Source organism: Eubalaena glacialis, chromosome 4, assembly GCF_028564815.1.
Source record: "Eubalaena glacialis isolate mEubGla1 chromosome 4, mEubGla1.1.hap2.+ XY, whole genome shotgun sequence".
In the NCBI taxonomy this organism is placed as follows: domain Eukaryota; kingdom Metazoa; phylum Chordata; class Mammalia; order Artiodactyla; family Balaenidae; genus Eubalaena; species Eubalaena glacialis.
Window position 1 is genome coordinate 154139652 of NC_083719.1, and position 17411 is coordinate 154157062.

A 17411-nucleotide genomic window follows, 5' to 3' on the forward strand; every position below is an offset into this window, starting at 1 on the left:
TCCTCTGTTAGCCGGCTGCCGTCACAGTGCCTGAAACGTGTGTCAGGATTCCCTGGGAAGGATGCCTCACCTCCTGGCCAGGTAGTGAATGGGGCTCTGTGCAGGGAATGGAGCTGGGCAGAGCAGATGGGTGGGAGTGGGGGACAGGGGGAGCCTCGGCAGGGAGTTACTCCTCCACTCGCAGACCTGGGCTGCCCAGAGAGGCAGCCCCAAATGCCACTGGTCTTTCCTCTTGCCTGACCTGTGCCTTCCTGAAATCCTCTCACAACAGATGAATCCATCAGCAGATGCTTGGGAGGAATCGATGTGCGATAAACGCACCATTGGGCTGAGGGTGCATGTCTGCAGAGCAGCGTGGTATGACCTAGAAGTTTATCATCTTAAAGAATCCCCGTCTTGGCACATCTGGCTGGGTGAGCTCTGGCAGGTGACTTCTTTTCTTTGAGCTGCCCTTCCTCATCTTTCGAACGGGGAGAATGAGATACCAACTTGCAGGATGGCTGTGAGCATCTATAGCAATTTGCATATAATGGGTTTCTTAGCACAGTGCCTGGGATTTGGTAACGTGCTTAGCTACTCTTAGGAGTTTTGGGTGGGGGGACACAGCACATATGCACAGACTGTGACCCGAAAATATCAAGCTGGTATAAGAACAGTGGGTGGCACAGACAGGTAAATGTTGCAGGAATTCAAAGCAGGATGTGTCCCCAAGGGCTGGGGAGAGAAGGGCAGGCTTCCTGGAGGTTTGAACTGGGCTTTGAAGGAGAATTCCGTGGAAAGGAAGGTGAAGGCAAAGCAAAGTTGGTGTGCTCTGCCCAGAGCCCAGATGTGTGCATCACCTCTCCACTGCCTTTGTTTTAGATGTTAAGAGCCCTGACCAAAGCCATATGGGGCTAGAGGCAGTTTCCTCTCTTGTACTTTATCCATCGGTGTTGCTATTGGTTATTATGATTTCAGTTGCAAGTGACAGAAAACTCGAATCAAACTGGCTTAAGCAGAAAACCAGAAGAAAAGAATCACCACAACAAAACCCAACAACAACAGAGAAGAGCATGCATTGACTTCCCTCTTGAGCAAACCCTCCCCGTGGTGACTTCTGGCCTTTCCAGGCTTAACCCAGCTTCACATCCAACAGAGAGAAAGCATCTCTCTTCCCCCAAGTCCATCGTCAGGTCTCCTTGGCCTGGCTATGGTCATGGGTCTGCCCGCAACCAATCACTGTGGCCCAGGTGTGTATTTATTTTGTCATGCCACCTGCTCATCATAGAAGTCTTCAAAGTGACCCGATCTTGGGGGTTCTTACTGGTGGGAGGGGGAGTGGCTCCTGAGAAAACAAAAGCTGCAGTGCCCACTTGATGCTGGGACAAGGTCTACACACTCCTCGTGGTCATTTTATCCACAAAGTCAGGAGAGGCACCGTAGAGTCACCACCACCAAGAATAAAAGCTTATCTAGTGGCAGCAGAAGAACTAGAAATTCAGCTCTGGCTGCCCACGTCCCCAGAAGCAGAAGAAACTGGAGGGCCCAAGGTGTGGTCCTGGCGCAGGGCATGGTGTGGCCCATCCAAGACGGGTCTGGAGAGCTGCATATTAGAGTGCCAGGGCACTGGACCATGGTACCGGTGATCGCTGCAGCTTCCGGAGGTAGTGTGGTCAGACAAAGGAGAGGATCTGAGTGCATCGTGCAGGCTGACTTTGAGTCCAGGGCTCGGAGTGGGGAGGAAAGACCTCATGCCTGAGAGTCCCTTATCACCCCTGCCGTCCTTCTTCTCCAGCAGGGAGCCAGGCTGGTTTCCCTTTCCATGTCACAACCCGGGTGCTGGGTATTCCCGAGCCAGCTTACTCTCTGGTCTGTGGCTGCCAGGATGGAGGGGAGAAGTAACAGCCTGTGTGCTGCGTGGAGTCTTCTGGGGGTTGGTGGAGATCACCTCCAGGCTCCCCTGCCCCTTGCTCTCTGGGGGTGCTCAGAGCCCACCTGGCCTGGCCGGTTTGCGCCTGGTGTCTTCAGTTATATCCCTCAGAGGATTTGTGTTCAGTGATGTATGAAGTGGGTGCTCCAAGGGAAGGTGGTCAGGGATGGGAAGAAGACATGAAACCAAGCAAGAGGGTGGCTTTAGATAGAGCCCATGAGGGTGGCTTAAGCCTGATCCTGCTAGGGTGTAACTCACCTCTCAGAGTTGGTGCTGAGCAAGAGAGCTGGCCTTTCATACTCTCACGACTTTCAGTTATCGGCCAAGGGCCACCCAGAGGGACATGAACTCCAAGCACTTCTCGATGGTTCAGGCTTTTGGAAACAAAAACACGTGGAAAGTGGGGGGATGGGCACCAGAAACAGCAAAAGGCACTGGGGTGGGAGTGTGGTCTGGATGGGTCAGGGACACTGTCTATTCCAGTAGTGTCTTCTGTTCACAAAACTCCACTGCATGTGTTCTTGCTGAGACGCATGAGCAGAATTTTTCCCTGTGGGGAACAGTCCAGGAAGCACTCAAGCCTCTGTATTAACTGGATCTGAGAAGACTGAACTAAGCGCAATCAGCTCATCACACTGACCAGGACAGGGGTGGCTTCAGGCATGGCTGCACCCAGGTGTCTAAATGACACATCAGGAGCTCTCACTGTCTCTTAGCTCTGCCTTTCTCTGTGCCGGCTCCATCTTCAGGCTGGTGCTCTCCTCATGGGGGCAGGATGGCCTCCAGCAGCACTGGGCAGACTTAAGTCCAGGGGTTCAGATCTCAGGGGCTAGAGTCTCCTTTCTGGCTTGGACTGTGTTGCTGTGTGCATTTATTCACTTTACTTTTTCAACTTAATATTACAAAAGTTACATGGAGGCGTATTATAAACATTCAAACAATATATAATGTATAAAAATATATTTTTAAAATATATAATATATAAAAATATTTATATTACCTATTACTATATATATTTATATTTATACTTACATATATAATAGAAAACATATAAAATATAAAATGCAAATCACTCATAATCTTAGCCCCAAAGAAAATCACCGTTAGTCGGTTTTGGGAGTATCACTCTCTAGATACCCCTTTCTCCATCTCAGTGACCCAAATTTCCACCACTTTCTTTAATAACCAGATGAAATCACTCCAGCCCCTCTCTCTTGTGGCTTCGGAAATCTCTCTTATTTTTTTGGCCATACTGCACAGCTTGCAGGATCTCAGTTCCCTGACCAGGGATTGAACCCGGTCCGGCCATGAAAGCACCGAGTCCTAACCACTGGACCACCAGGGAATTCCCAAATCTCATCTTCCTTACATTGTAACTTGTCACTTCTTGCCTTGAGCCCGTCCATCTATGTGTCCATTAACATGATTTTTACTGAGTGCCTGTTAGATCAGGAGTGTGTTGTAGGCACTTGAGATGCATTGGTGATCAAAAACTAAGATGCTTGCCCTGGTGGAGCTTACATTTTCGTGGGGTCCAGGCAATAAACAATCAACTAACAAATAAACCATTCTTGTAAACTGTGGAAAGCCTTCCAATAACAGGGTTATTGCCTTCTCCTTCCTCCTCTTCCTCCCCTCCCCTTCCCCTCCCTCTCCCCCTCTTTCTTCTTCTCCACCCTCCTCCTCCTCCCCTCCTTCATCATCATTATCATCATCATCACCATCATCATCATATCATCATCCTCATCACCACTAACTTTTATTCTAACTGTTCTAAGCATTCCACATGCATTAACTTATTTAATCCTCACAACCACTCTAGGAAGCAGATGCTATTCTTACCCCCATTCTACTGATGAGAAAATCAAAGCACAAAGAGACTTAGTAACATGCCCAAGGTCACATCACTAAAAACTGCTAGAGCAAGGATTTGAATGCTGGTGATTTGATTCCAGAGCCAGAGAGGTAGCTGTGACCCTCAGTACATTACAGCATCATCCAGTATTCTGATGAACATTGGTTTCATGAGACAGTAATAGACATTCCAGAAGGAAAAGGGGGTAGTTAAACGGTTTAGGAAAGGCTGGGCTAAATAGGGAAATAAACAGCTTTCTTTACTGCAGGCCTTCTCAGAGCCTTTAATTTGCTAAAGTATGAATCTCTAGTGGCAGCAATTTCCAAACTTAGCTGACTGTGCTTTTTGGGGTGGAAACACCTTTCGACATTGCATGGCACTGGTATGTCACTGAATGCAGTTTAAGCAAGGCTGCTTTGTGGCTTATTTTTCCTTGCCATTCCTACTTGTAGTTTTCAGACCTCATCTTTCTCTGACAACTGCTGAGTATCCTTTTAGTACTCACTCTACTCAGGTGATCCATGCAGGGTGGGTGGGTGAATTTCACGTGGAGCATGTTGTTCTGACACTTGACGCTCAACAGCATTTGTCTCTGGCAGTAATGAAGGTGGTGTGGAGCGGAGCAGGCACTGAGCTGGACTGGTGGCGTGGTCCAGAAGGGCAGGAGGGCAGCAGGAGGGCAGCGAATACACGCCATGTATGGTCTGCTGAAACCCCACGTGACAAGGCAGGGGCAGCGTCTGGGTCTCAGACGAGGTGTGGGGTTCTCACTGTGGTTGGTCTTTAGAATCCAGGGTGGACCCAAGGAGCAGGAGACTGTCCACGACGTGAGCAGGTCTGTCCAGGCAGTGGCTTCATCCATCAATGGGGCTCACTGTTGCTCCCAGCCGGAGCAGCTCTGCCCTCCCCGTGGCTTTTGGCACCTTCCCTAGTGTGGACCATAAAGGCTGGAAGATTTGTGTTCCCTAAGTGAAGCAGGGATGAAGCAAGACTCAAGTTTTGCTTTCAAGTTGAACTTGCAGGGATCCTCCTGGGGTGATTTCCATGCCTGGCTTCTTAAGACTTTCAGAGCATAGGAGAAGGCCCACAGGGCAGCAGTTTAAGGCAACACGTGGTCCTGACATGGTCAGAACTAAGCTTGAATTCAGTCTGGCGGTGCAACTTCTCAGAATCTCAACTCTGAGAAAGAAAGAGTGACGGATAGAAAGTGAGTTTTGAGGAGGAGAGATGCGAAAACTGAAAATTAAAAAAAAAAAAAAAAAAGAGGAACAGTGGCAGGACTCTGTGGGGCTTTGGAACTGTAGGCCCTGGAAGACTCTATGGGAAGTGATCAAGTGCAGTCATCGTGTGGATGAGATGACTAGTGGCCTCCCAATGTCCATTCTTCCTTTTCAAGTAGCACTGCTGTCTGGCTAGTCCCAGCCTCCCTTGCAGCTAGGTGAGGTCATCTGACTAAATTCTGTCCAAGGAAGTAGAAGAAGGAGTAGTATGTGGTACTTCAGGAACTGACCTTAAATGGGAGGGAATACCCTTCATCTCCTCTTTCTTCTTCTGGCTGCTTGGAATGCAGACGTGATGCCTGGACTTGAGCAACCATCTTGGACCATGAGATGACATGCCAAGGATGGTGAAGTACAAAGACAGAAGGTGACACTGTGGAGCCACCACACCAACCCTAAGCTGTCTATCTCTAGACTACTTTTATGTAAAAGAGAAATAAATGTCTGTCTTCTTTTAAGTCACTATTATTTCCAGGGGGCTGTTGGGGAGTTCTGTTATATCAATGGAACCAATACAGCCATAACTCTACCTTTCTAGCCTAGATGGGTGGTAGCCTGAAAAGTAAAATTCTGGAGATCTGAGGTCAGAGTAGAAACGTGGAGGCCTCGGGGTGGTGACACGTTCTCCTGCCTGGCTCAGGCTGCTGCAGTCCACAGCCCCGCTGTACTCCTCCTTTTTTGGCCAAAGCAGTGAAAGAGATGGACATAGGATGGTGGGGAGGGGAAGCTATGACTGGTCCTAGTGAGGCTGGGTTGCCAAATGTCTTATTCTGAAAAGGGAATAGGTTTCACATGGACAAGATGGAAGGACTGCTTGTTCCCTCTGGAAAGTTCTATTAAAATGACCAACCCAGACACACTTTAATATTAATGGGAAATTCCTCCCATTGTTTATGAAATCATTTTAGAGTTGATTTTAAAAAGAGAGGAGGGAGAGAGGGAGAGAGAGAGAGAGGGAGAGAGAGAGAGAGAGAAAGAGAAGAAAAAAAGCCGTTTGCTAGCTAAACGAAGCCCAGACAATTATTTATAGATGCATCTGAGTGGCTTGTTTTAACACAGAGTGACTGTCTGAAAAGACTCCACTTTGACACCGGTAAGCACCCCTGGCACTAAGAATAAATTTATGAATGTCTTTTATGAGAGTCAACAAACTAGACAAATAACCCCACAGACCGTCCTTCACGTCGAGAACCAGAACAAAGACAGTCGTATTTGTCGCTCCCTCGGGACCGGAACGGTGCCAAGCTGCGCAGCCCTCCCTGGGGCCGGATGTTCCCCTCCAGCTAATGCGATTTCTTTGGGCACTGCCACCGTGGCAGGCAGATGCCTGGTTTATTTCCATTCCTCCACTTCTCTGATTTGCTTGGGTAGCTAAATATCTCTTTCCCAGGAGAACATCTGCTCTTTTAAAAATGGAAAAAAAGCAGGAAGACCTCCAAGCCGTTAAACTGGAACTCACCCTCTGGTGAGACAGACCAGAACCTCATACAATATGGCTCCTGGGGTCTGTGCCACATCTCAAGAGAGGGCTCGTGCTACCCAAGCCCCATCAAGACTCCTGGAATTCTGTCCTGTTCAACAGACTTCAAGAGAGTTCAAATTCCATGCTAGGATGCCTTAAGCTTCTTCAGGGCTTTGACCAAGTTGAGGTCATTTTTCTTGCTGTCTCATTTATAGATGACTTCTTACTATCAGTCACACCAGGGTTTGGTTGGAAATGAATCCACCACAGTTCAGAGGTACAAAAAAATATGGTGGAAAACCTCACAACTAGTCAGTCAGAGGTGCTTAAAAACTGACATGCTTCTGAATGAAAACAGTCTCTTTGGGGAAAATAGTCTTTCAGAGCTCCCTCCCTTTCCCCGGGGGCCTCTGGGTGCCAGGGGTGCTTCCCTAGCATTGTGGCACTGGGAGGTACTTCTCGCTGCGGCCACGCCATGGGCCATGCTGTGGCTGGTCTGGCCTGGTGCCTGGCATCCCATAGTGTGCGTAAGGGTGGTTTTGCTCACCCGTCTCTGTCTGTGTGTGGGTCACAGCAGCACCCACTACTGAAGTCTCTGATCTCTCCACTTCCTTTGGTGGTGAGGGTCCTGTGTTTGAATGCAGGCTGGTCCCACCCCCACGGGTCTCTGTGGGCCCACGGATACTCACCCTCCTAGGAGCACCTGACCACACCAGGTGGCATTTCCCACTTGCTTGGCCACTCACTATTGCTCTGGGGACATTCTTTGAGATGGTTTCTGTATTAGTTTACTCAGGCCACCATAACAAAATACCACAGATGCGGCGGCTTAAACAACAGACATTTATGTTCTCACAGTTCTGGAGGCTGGAAGTCCAAGACCATGGTGTTGGTTGGCAGGGTTGGTTTCTCCTGAGGCCTCCATCCTTGAGTTGCAGATGGAGGCCTTCTTGCTCATGGCTGTCCCTCCATTAACTCGTACCCTGGTGACTCTTCCTCTTCTTATAAGGACACCAGTCAGATTGGATTAGAGTCTCACTCTAATGGCCTCTCTTTAAACTCAGTCACCTCTTTAAATATCTTATCTCCAGATATGGTTATATTTTGAGGTACTGGGGGCTGGGACTTGAACATATATATTTGGGGGAACACATTACATACAGTCTATAACAGTTCCCTTCCCCTTGATGTACCTTGATAGATGTACCTTTCTCTTTTTTTTTGCTGGATGGCCAAGGTGGGATTGCTGGGTCCTTCAGAGATCAGGTCAGGCCAAGGGTGTCACCATCCCACTTGGTCTGTATCTCCCTGTATCCTCAGCACCATCCTTCAGACCTGAGGAGAAGAAGCCCGGAGAACTCCCCTCCTGTTAAATCCTGTCTTTTCTCTCGATGTAGCTAATATGTCCAGACCACCACATGGTGTTCTTTGCAAGGGAAGCAGTTTGGAATTTAGAAATAACCTTTTCTCAACAAAGCCTGACTTTCAAAACTACTTTCTTGCGCTTACAAATCTTGTTTGAAATTCGAAGCACAACGATTGCCTGGCCCTCTGAAGCAATGCTTCAGAGCATTGGGGGTGGGGTGGGTGGGGTATGGGGGCTGCAGGGCAACTTGATTTACAGGGAATGAAAAATAAATTTAGATGATATTGTCAGAATTATGATTTCTGCTTCATATGTCATGTGACTTTCAGTTCAGATCTTTTTAAAGTTCATTTTCTTTTCATTGTGAAAAACAGTACATGTTCATTTTAGGAAATCTGGTAAATAAGTTCAAAGGGAAAAAAACATGCTTAGGCTTAACATCCAAAGACAGCCACTGTTATCATTTCAGCCTATTTCCTTTCATCTCTTTTTCTATGGATAATTTTTAAGCTTTATTTTAAATTAAATTAAATTTAATTTGTATTTTAAAAAACTGGTGGGACTTCCCTGGTGGTCCAGTGGTTAAGCTCCGCGCTCCCAGTACAGGAAGCCTGGTTTCGATCCCTGGTCAGAGAACTAGATCCCGCATGCCACAACTAAAAGAACCTACGTGCTGCAACTAAGACCCAGTGCAGCCCAATAAATAAATAAATATTTTTTAAAAAACTGGTAATATTTTCAAATGGTTAAAAAATAAAAACAACATCCTACGGTGTACAGTGAGAAGTCTCACATCCACTCTGGTTTCTGTTCACCCCACCCCCTGTAAGTCATCAAAAACCCCTAGTTTTTTGGTGCTTCCAGAGTTTCTTTCTTTCTTTCTTTCTTTCTTTCTTTCGTTCGTTCGTTCGTTCTTTCTTTCTTTCTTTCTTGTGTTGGGTCTTCGTTTCTGTGCGAGGGCTTTCTCTCGTTGCGGCAAGCGGGGGCCACTCTTCATCGCCGTGCATTGGCCTGTCACTCTCGCGGCCTCTCTTGTTGCAGAGCACAGGCTCCAGACGCACGGGCTCAGTAGTTGCAGCGCACGGGCCTAGTTGCTCCGCGGCATGTGGGATCTTCCCAGACCAGGGCTCGAACCCATGTCCCCTGCATTGGCAGGCAGATTCCCAACCACTGCGCCACCAGGGAAGCCCCAGAGTTTCTTTATTCAAATACAAATCGAATATACACTCTTATCTCTCTCCTTTCTTACACAGAAGGTATTAGCGTTCTATAGCCTTCTGAACCGGGACAACTCCCCACATTAGTATTTCTTTAATAGCTTCCTGCAGTCCGGACGCCCAGCTCTCCCCATCCCTAGCTGTGACACTTTGGGCAAACCCCTTCACCTGTCCAGGTCACGCTTCACTAGTGACTCAGGTCTTTGAATTTATGGGAGCTAATTCGACTTGTCCCCTTTCCCCCTTCCTGGTAACAAACCCTGCCACCTGCTCTCCCACTGCAGCCCTGGCCACAGGTGTGGACATATGACCCAGGCCTGGACAATCAAATGACAGTCATTGGTTCTGGGATGGTCATGTGACTCCAGCTGGCCAGGCCTCTCCTCCCGGCGCTGATGGGAATGCTGGCCTCCTGCCCCTTTCTGGGCTTGCCATGCTGGTGTGATGTGAACTTGGTCATTTCACGGTCATCTTACCCATCACATGGAGGGGACCCATCACTGGTAGGACACATGTGGCAACATTCAGAGGGAAGCAGAGAAGAGAGATGAAGCGCCCGGATGATTCATTAGAGTCTTGGATTTAATGCTGCCTCGAGATCCACCACACTTTTCGAGTTATGAGAGGTTCAGCTGCACTCCCGTCATAGCTGGGAGAGTCCTAACTTGTCCTGTGTTCAGTGAAGCCCCTTGGGGAAGGAGGGGAGCTCACTGAGAGGTGGGGGTTAAGGGCATAGGCTTTGGAATCACATCTTGCCCTACCACAACTTAGTATGTGGCCTTGGGCAAACCATGACACCTTGCCATGTCCATTTTTGAACCTGAAGCGTGACATGATTGAATGAGTTGATATATGTCAGGTGCACAGCCCAGCACCTGGGCCATCACACTCTCACCAGTTCCCTCTTCACGCCACCCCGTCCCATCTTCCCTCTCACTAGCCCAGTTTCTGTGGAACATGCATTTGAGTTGCAATAGTCAGCATCAAGATGGTGGGAAATGACCAGTGATTTTTCAATCAGCAGACATCTAAGGCTGTGCAAACAAACGAAACCAGTTTCAAATGAAAGGCACTAAAATAGAGCAAAACTTTCAGTTTGGATTGAGAATGAACAGCCCCCATGTGCAGGAGGCCATCTTTCTCCTTCAAGAGTTCTCTTAAGGGTCAGGAAGGGTCTCTCATCAAATGGTTTCCCCAATACCAAGTTTCTTTTTGTTTTTTGTCTTTTTAAAATCTCCCTGTAATAGTCTGCTAGAGCTGCCATAATAAAGTACCCCAGACTTTGGAAACCTTAAACAAAGAAATTTATTTCCTCCTAATTCTGGAGCCTAGAATTCCAAGACCAAGGTGTTGGCAGGGTTGGTTTCTTCTGAGGCCTCTTTCCTTGGCTTGTAGATGGCTGCCTTCTCCCTGTGTCTTCACGTGGTCTTCCCTCTGTGTGTGTCTGTGTCCTTATTTCCCCTTCTTACAAGGATACCAGTCATATTGAATTAGGGCCCACCGGAATGACTTCATTTTACCTTAATTATCTCTTTAAAGATTTTATCTCTAAATACCTTACATCCTGAGGTACTGGGGGTTTGGACTTCAATATATGAATTTTGGCCTCCGCAGTTCAGCCCATAATACTCCCTGAAAGGGGCTTTTCACCACTGCCCCAGACTTCCTAGACTTCTCTCCTGCTTGGCACTCCCTCTCCCTGTACCTGAACTCCAGACAGATGCCACAGAGCACGCGCTTTGGTAGAAGCGGCAAAGTGGCTTTCATCAGTCCTAGGACCCTGGAAAACGTGAACAGAACAAAAAGCCTCCTGAAATTGGTGGGCGTGGAGATGAAGGGGCGTGGCTGGGAGTATTTTGGGACTGTTTGTCCTTTGCACGTATTAAAGTCTGGCCTAGTTTAAAATGGAGTCTTTCCTTTTTTTTTTTTTTAATTGTAGTTTTGAAAGAGGGTGGATGATTAGTGTCTGTGTGCAAGAGCCTGTCTTGGGGTAAAAAATAAGTCAGTGGACAGTTCTATAACTGGGTATAGACAATCTCAGAATGCTGGATAAAGGAACATAGCAAGATTTTTGGCCTTTTATCTTCTAATATCTTCAGTATAGTTTTAGTTGATCTGTCATCTTTAGCTTGGAGTCATAGGAGAGATGTTACTTCGTTTAGTTTTGTCACCAGGAGAGCAAAGACAGTTGATTGTAATCATGACACACTGGGAATAAGTGATGAATAGCATTGCTTTTGTTTTGACTGCTGGGAGCTGAGCTTGCAGCCTGTAGTCAATGACTGTGTAGGGCTGGCACCTTGAGTCTCTGTGTGTGAACTTTCCCTGACACTATCCTACTGCCCAGCCTTTCTTTTCTGTATCTATGATTTCACTCTCTTTTTTATTACATTAAATATGTTTTTATAAGCTTTCTTCAAATCCATTAATCATTCAATCTGTCCATCCATCCAAATATAATTATTTGGGAGTATTTTCCTGTATCTCAATATGATGTTGGAAGTACTCAAGCTTTAACCTTAATTAGAGGCTGAACCTCATTAATATTCTATCCAACCATGTTTAGCTCATATCTTTCAAATTGAGATTAAAAATAAAAAGCAGAGATTTTTTTCCAAAGGACGAATATGCTTTCTTTGGCTTTGAAACATACTCTTTTGTAGACATTTTGACCATACATATCTGCAAATATACGTACACACACAGATACACATATATATGCAAAGGTTAATATAAGACACACGTATTTAGAATTCTGTCATTTGGCATGATTAGGATTTGTGGGCTATTTAGTTTTGTCAAATGTTCTAGTTAATCACAAGTTACTTTTTATGTCATATAAAAGCTATCAATTGAAACAAGAATGTGGGACTTCCCTGGTGGTGCAGTGGTTAAGAATCAGCCTGCCAGTGCAGGGAACACGGGTTTGAGCCCTGGTCCGCGAAGATCCCACATGCCGCGGAGCAACTCAGCCCATGTGCCACAACTACTGAGCCTGTGCACCTAGAGCCCGTGAGCCACAACTACTGAGCCCATGAGCCACAACTACTGAGCCCGCGTGCCACAGGTACTGAAGCCCGTGCGCCTAGAGCCTGTGCTCCACAACAAGAGAAGCCACCGCAATGAGAAGCCTGCGCACCACAACGAAGAGTAGGCCCCACTCACTGCAACCAGAGAAAGCCCACGCGCAGCAACAAAGACCCAATGCAGCCAAAAATAAATAAATAAAAAAACCCCAAAAAACAAAAAACAAGAATGTGTACACCTAAAACTAACACATTATAAATCAACTGTACTTCAAAAAAAAAAAAAAGAGCGGAATAAGGAAACAAACAAACAAATAAACAAGAATGCAATAAAACATCTTACTCGAAAGTTAGACCAGGCATAACTGAATCTTTCTTTTTAATTCAAGAGGTACTTTAGTCTTGGGCTGATGAATGTAGCTGTATCAGTGGACTAGAAATAAACTAGTCAATTCTGGACCTTCTGTTAAGTTAGGGGAATACCTACCAGAAATTGCAAGCATGTGATTTGGGGGCTATGTTTATACTGATGGCACGATGTTTGACATTTTTTAAATGAGATGCCAACATTTAAAAAATTGAGAGAGTTCACATAATAATCTAGATTGTAGGCTTCTCTTGAGTGATCACTGGTCCTGGACTCCAGAGGCCCTGCTCGTGTCTGTCTTGCCTGGTTCCTGGTGGTGTTTGAGATTGCAACTCCTGAATATGCCTTCATAGTTTATTGCAAATTCTTAATAAGCAATGATCAAATTATTAGGATGATCTGTGTTTTGCATCTATTTGGTACTTTTTATTTCTCAAAAGACTTTCAAACACGGTAGCTCCTTGCCACAGCCCTGTGGGATAGGCAGGGAATGCCTTGTACCCATTTCCCTGTTGGAGAAGTTAGGATTCCTGGACAGAAGACACTACCCTCCATATTTAAGAAGCCTTGTTACCCATGAATTTATAAAACCTCTTTTGAGATTACGTACATTTTTTCCTTTCAAATGAAAATGTATTTATGTTTTTTCCTGATTATATAAACAATACATTCTCAAAGGCAAAAAGCTTAACGAATACAGAAATACAAAAAAAGAAAGTAAAAATTACCTGAAATATTTTCACACAGAGATAATCCTGTTAATTTTGGTGAACTCACTTCAAAACCTCCCTAAGCATATGCACAGATGTTTGTAGTTACGTAAGTTTACCCTAAATGAGATAATATTAATGATGTGGCTATGTAACCTACTTTTAATTTTAATCAGGAATACATCCCAGATAGCTTTCCATATCTGTACACTGAGATGTACATAATCGTTTTTAAAGTAACATAGCTTTTCATTTTGGGTGAAAATGAGATACACACTGAGATATCTTTACGGAGATATCTTTAACCATTTCTCCCTGGTTGGCCATTTAAGTTGCTTCCATTTTTTCCATTATAAACAAGGCTGTAATGAACATCCTTGTGTATGTATCTTTGTCCACTTGTTCAGTGAACCCATAAGGGCAAGTTACTAGTTTGAAGCTGTGTATCTGTGCCTACTTTAATCATTAGCTTTGGAGAGAATGTCCTTCAAATCTACATGAGCTCTTGGAGTTGAGGGCCAAGTCTATATTGAAGGTGTTCTAGTTTCTCCAAGGACAAACTGTATGACCAAGGGGATTGAGAATTCCAACAAACTTTTACTGACCATCTTTTATATATATTAAGCAATATATAAAGGCAAATGAAACACGATTTTAGATCTTGACACCTTCTTGATCTTGACACCTAATGTAGAAGTGCACACACACACACACACACACAAAGTATAATACAATATGGTAAGTGATGAACTTGCAGGCGAACGAGTCAGAAGGCAAAATGGATAATTACACATGGGAAAGTCTGAGGCGATAACATTCCTGCTAAATCTTGAAGGATGACTAGGATTGCAGCAAACAGAGATGAGGAAAGGCATTGGAGATGGAAAGATGGTATGAGACAGCCTGAGCTCAGAGGTTTGGGGAGTGGGTATCCTGGTATGGCTAGTAATTAGTAATGGGACCTGGAAAGCCTTCCTTGGGGAATGAGTTTGTAAAGCTCCCTTGGCCTCATCTTCCTCATTCATGAGGGAAATAATCTTGTCTATTTCATAGGGTTAGAGGATTGAAAAAGGTAATGGATGTAGGTGCTTAAGCTCTCAGTCGGTGCTGTCATCGTGATCATTATTATCTGTTCCCTTCACAATTCTGCTGAACTCTCCGTTCAGCCTTTAGCTTTCTGAACAGAAGTCTGGTCATCTTCCTGGGCAACTGTCCTGTGCCCACCTTCTAGGTGAGCTCCCTGGACCATCTCCAGCTCCTTTGTGATCCTCGTTGAGAATTCCAGCTTCAGATGTGGAGGCAGAGAGCAAGGAGGCTCACATTATTTGTTTCAATATCTTTACTCTGAAAAGTTTGTTTCTGTGCTGAAGACTCTTGGACATCAAGCTGGACTTCTAATTTGGAGATGTGGAAAAGCCATATAATTTCAAATATTTTCTATGAAGTGCTGTAAATTTTTAGGCCCAGGAAATTGTGCTGTCTCAGGATGATGAAATGGAAAAACCCACCGGTGTGGAAGTCTTTGTTTTGCCACAAGCCACAGTTGTACGATTTTGGAGAAATCCTTCATGTCCCTGGGTCTTAGTTTCATGATGATACTGATGATGGTGATGATGATGTTGGTGACGATGGTGATGATGATGATGGTGATGGTGGTGGAGGAGAATACTAACCACTGTGAAAGAGGCATGTGCCAGGCTCTTGACATATATTATTTAATACTCACAACAACCCTATAACGTTGGTACTATTATCCCCATTTTACAGATGAGCAAACTAAAGTCCAAAGACGATAACTCAACTTGCTGAAGACCATATAAATGTCAAAGTAAGTGTCAAAGTCAAGTTCAAATCCAGGGCTCTTTAGCTCAAAAAATCAGTGATCCTCACCCTTCCCTCCCTATGTATTTTCTTCTGGGAAAATGAAGAGATTTGGTGAGATGACCTCAAAGGTTGCTTTAAACTCTAAAACCCACAGTCTATGGAGACGTGCCCACCCCCATCCAAAGGTTGTTGATGTTATTGAATATAAGGTGGGATCTTTATTCCAAACAGGTTGTTCTAGCCCACCTGGCAGAGCAGGACAGGGCAGCATACATGAAGGATGGAAAGTTGGTGTCATGGGCATCTATATTTATTCTGCCTCAGAGTAGGAAGGGTGGAAGGGACGGTTCATGTCCACGCTTTCTGATGCCAGGTGGGATTAAATTCATCATTTGATTTGGGAGGTTTTATTGTTGGCTGGTTTCAGCCACACCTTCTGAGCTGGTCACCTTTTGTAGACAAGGGAGCTGGGGTGTTTTTTTGCAGGCAAAGCTACTCCACAGACACCCAGGGGGCCCTGCACAAGCTCAGGAAGGATGCCGGCCTGAAGTTACCCAGATTGTTATTCAATTCATTGACCCACACTGGTAAAGAGAGGTCAGCAGCCTGAGCCCTCCCCGGCAGGAGGGAGGCCGTCCTCAGCCCAAGCAGACCTGGATTGACCAGTTTATTAGAGAGGGGTTGCTTTATGGGTGCGGGAATCTTTATTCCTGGCCTCTGGATTCACAGACCTGAGATTGAATCCAGCAACTGCCACACTGGCTAGCAAAGTACCTTGGATGCGGACGAGCCTCGTAAGTGAAAAAGGTATTTAAAACTCTTAGTGTCAACGGGACTAATTATGCTTCCTCCATATCTTAAATTAATTAGATTTATTAATTGAATAAAGTGTAACAAATTTTTTGTGTGGTAGAATAGACATACATGATATTTTTCATTTAACCATTTGTAAGTACGCTATTCAGTGGCATTAAATACATTCACAATGCGGGGTAGCCATCACCACTGTCTGTGCCCAAACCTTTTTCATCATCCCCAAAAACAACTCTGTGCCCATTAAACAATACTCCCCCTTCCTCTTTCCCCTGAAGCCCCTGGTAATCTCTGTTCTACACTGTCTCTGAATTTGCCTATTCTGGGGACTGCAAGAAAGTAGAATCATGCAGTATTTGTCTTTTGGTGTTTGGCTTATTTCATTTAACGTAACATTTTCAAAGTCCATCCGTGTTGTAGCATTGCAATATTGTGATTTATAAGAAATATATATTTGGTTGTTCAGATGACCAGAATATATTTGTTGTATATATGGGGTCTTCAGCCACAGTTCTTGGCTCACAGCTCCCAAAACACTTGGAATTTCCTAAGTGTTGAGAGTGATCAAGGTGTCTTTTGTTATGTTAATGAAGTGACTTTTAGAAGGTAATGAAGAACCAGGGGCTGGTTGTCATTGAGCCAACCTTGTGTTTAGAAGGTAGAAACTTTCAGCCCCACCCCCTGACCTCCGGGGAGGGGAGAGGGGCTGGAGGTTGAATCAGTCACCTACGGCCAATGATTTAATCCATCGTACCTATATAATGAAGCCTCCATAAAAATCCAAAAGGATGGGGTTCAGAGAGCTTCTGGGTTGATGAACATGTGATTTGAGGAGCTTGGTGCATTCCTGGAGGGTGTAGAAGCTCCGATCTTTTCCCCATACCTTGCTCTCTGCATCTCTCCCATCAGGCTGTTCCTGAGTTAAATCCTTTTATAATAAACTGGTGATCTAGTACGTAAAATGTTTCTCTGAGTTATGTGAGCCCCTCTAACAAATTAATTGAATCCAAGGAGGAGGTCGTGGGAACCTCTAATTTATAGCCAGTTTACCAGAAGCACGTGTAACAACCTGGACTTGCAACTGGCATCTGAAGTTGGAGGTGGGGAGATGGTCCTCTGGGACTGAGCCCTTAACCTGTGGGATCTGATGCTCTCTCCAGGTAGACGAGTTAGAACTGAGTTGAATTGTAGGACAGCCAGCTGGTGTCTCGAGAATTGCTTGTTGGTGTAGGGAGCTCCCCACCCCACCATGTTGGAAATTAAGTCTCAGAACTAAAAGAAGCATAGATCAAAATGTCATTCCTTTTCATGGCTGAATAATATTCCACTGTATGTATATGCCACATTTTTTCCCAATTTTTTTGTTTTTACTGTGGTAAAATTTCTCATCTTAACCATTTTTAAGTGTACAGTTCGGTGGTATTAAGTACGTTTACATTGTTGTGCAGCCATCACCACCATCCATCTCCTTAACTCTTTTCACCTTATAAAACTAGAACTACCTGTTAAACAATAATTCCTCATTTCCCCCTCCCTCCAGCCCCTGACAACCTCCATTCTACTTTCTGCCTCTGTAAGCTTA

At 45.3% G+C, this 17411-nt stretch overlaps 1 long non-coding RNA gene across 2 annotated transcripts in view; it reads left to right on the plus strand.

The window, feature by feature from the left end:
• The first annotated feature begins 1142 nt into the window (after window positions 1–1142).
• The window catches only part of LOC133090171 (uncharacterized), a 66109-nt gene continuing 49840 nt past the window's right edge, over window positions 1143–17411 (plus strand). The window contains exon 1 of one of the 2 annotated variants that reach the window (XR_009700786.1): window positions 1143–1229. This is a non-coding gene — a long non-coding RNA (uncharacterized LOC133090171). Of the gene's footprint in view, window positions 1230–15000; window positions 15021–17411 lie in introns of those variants that run through there. The other variant, XR_009700787.1, reaches the window with a different exon arrangement.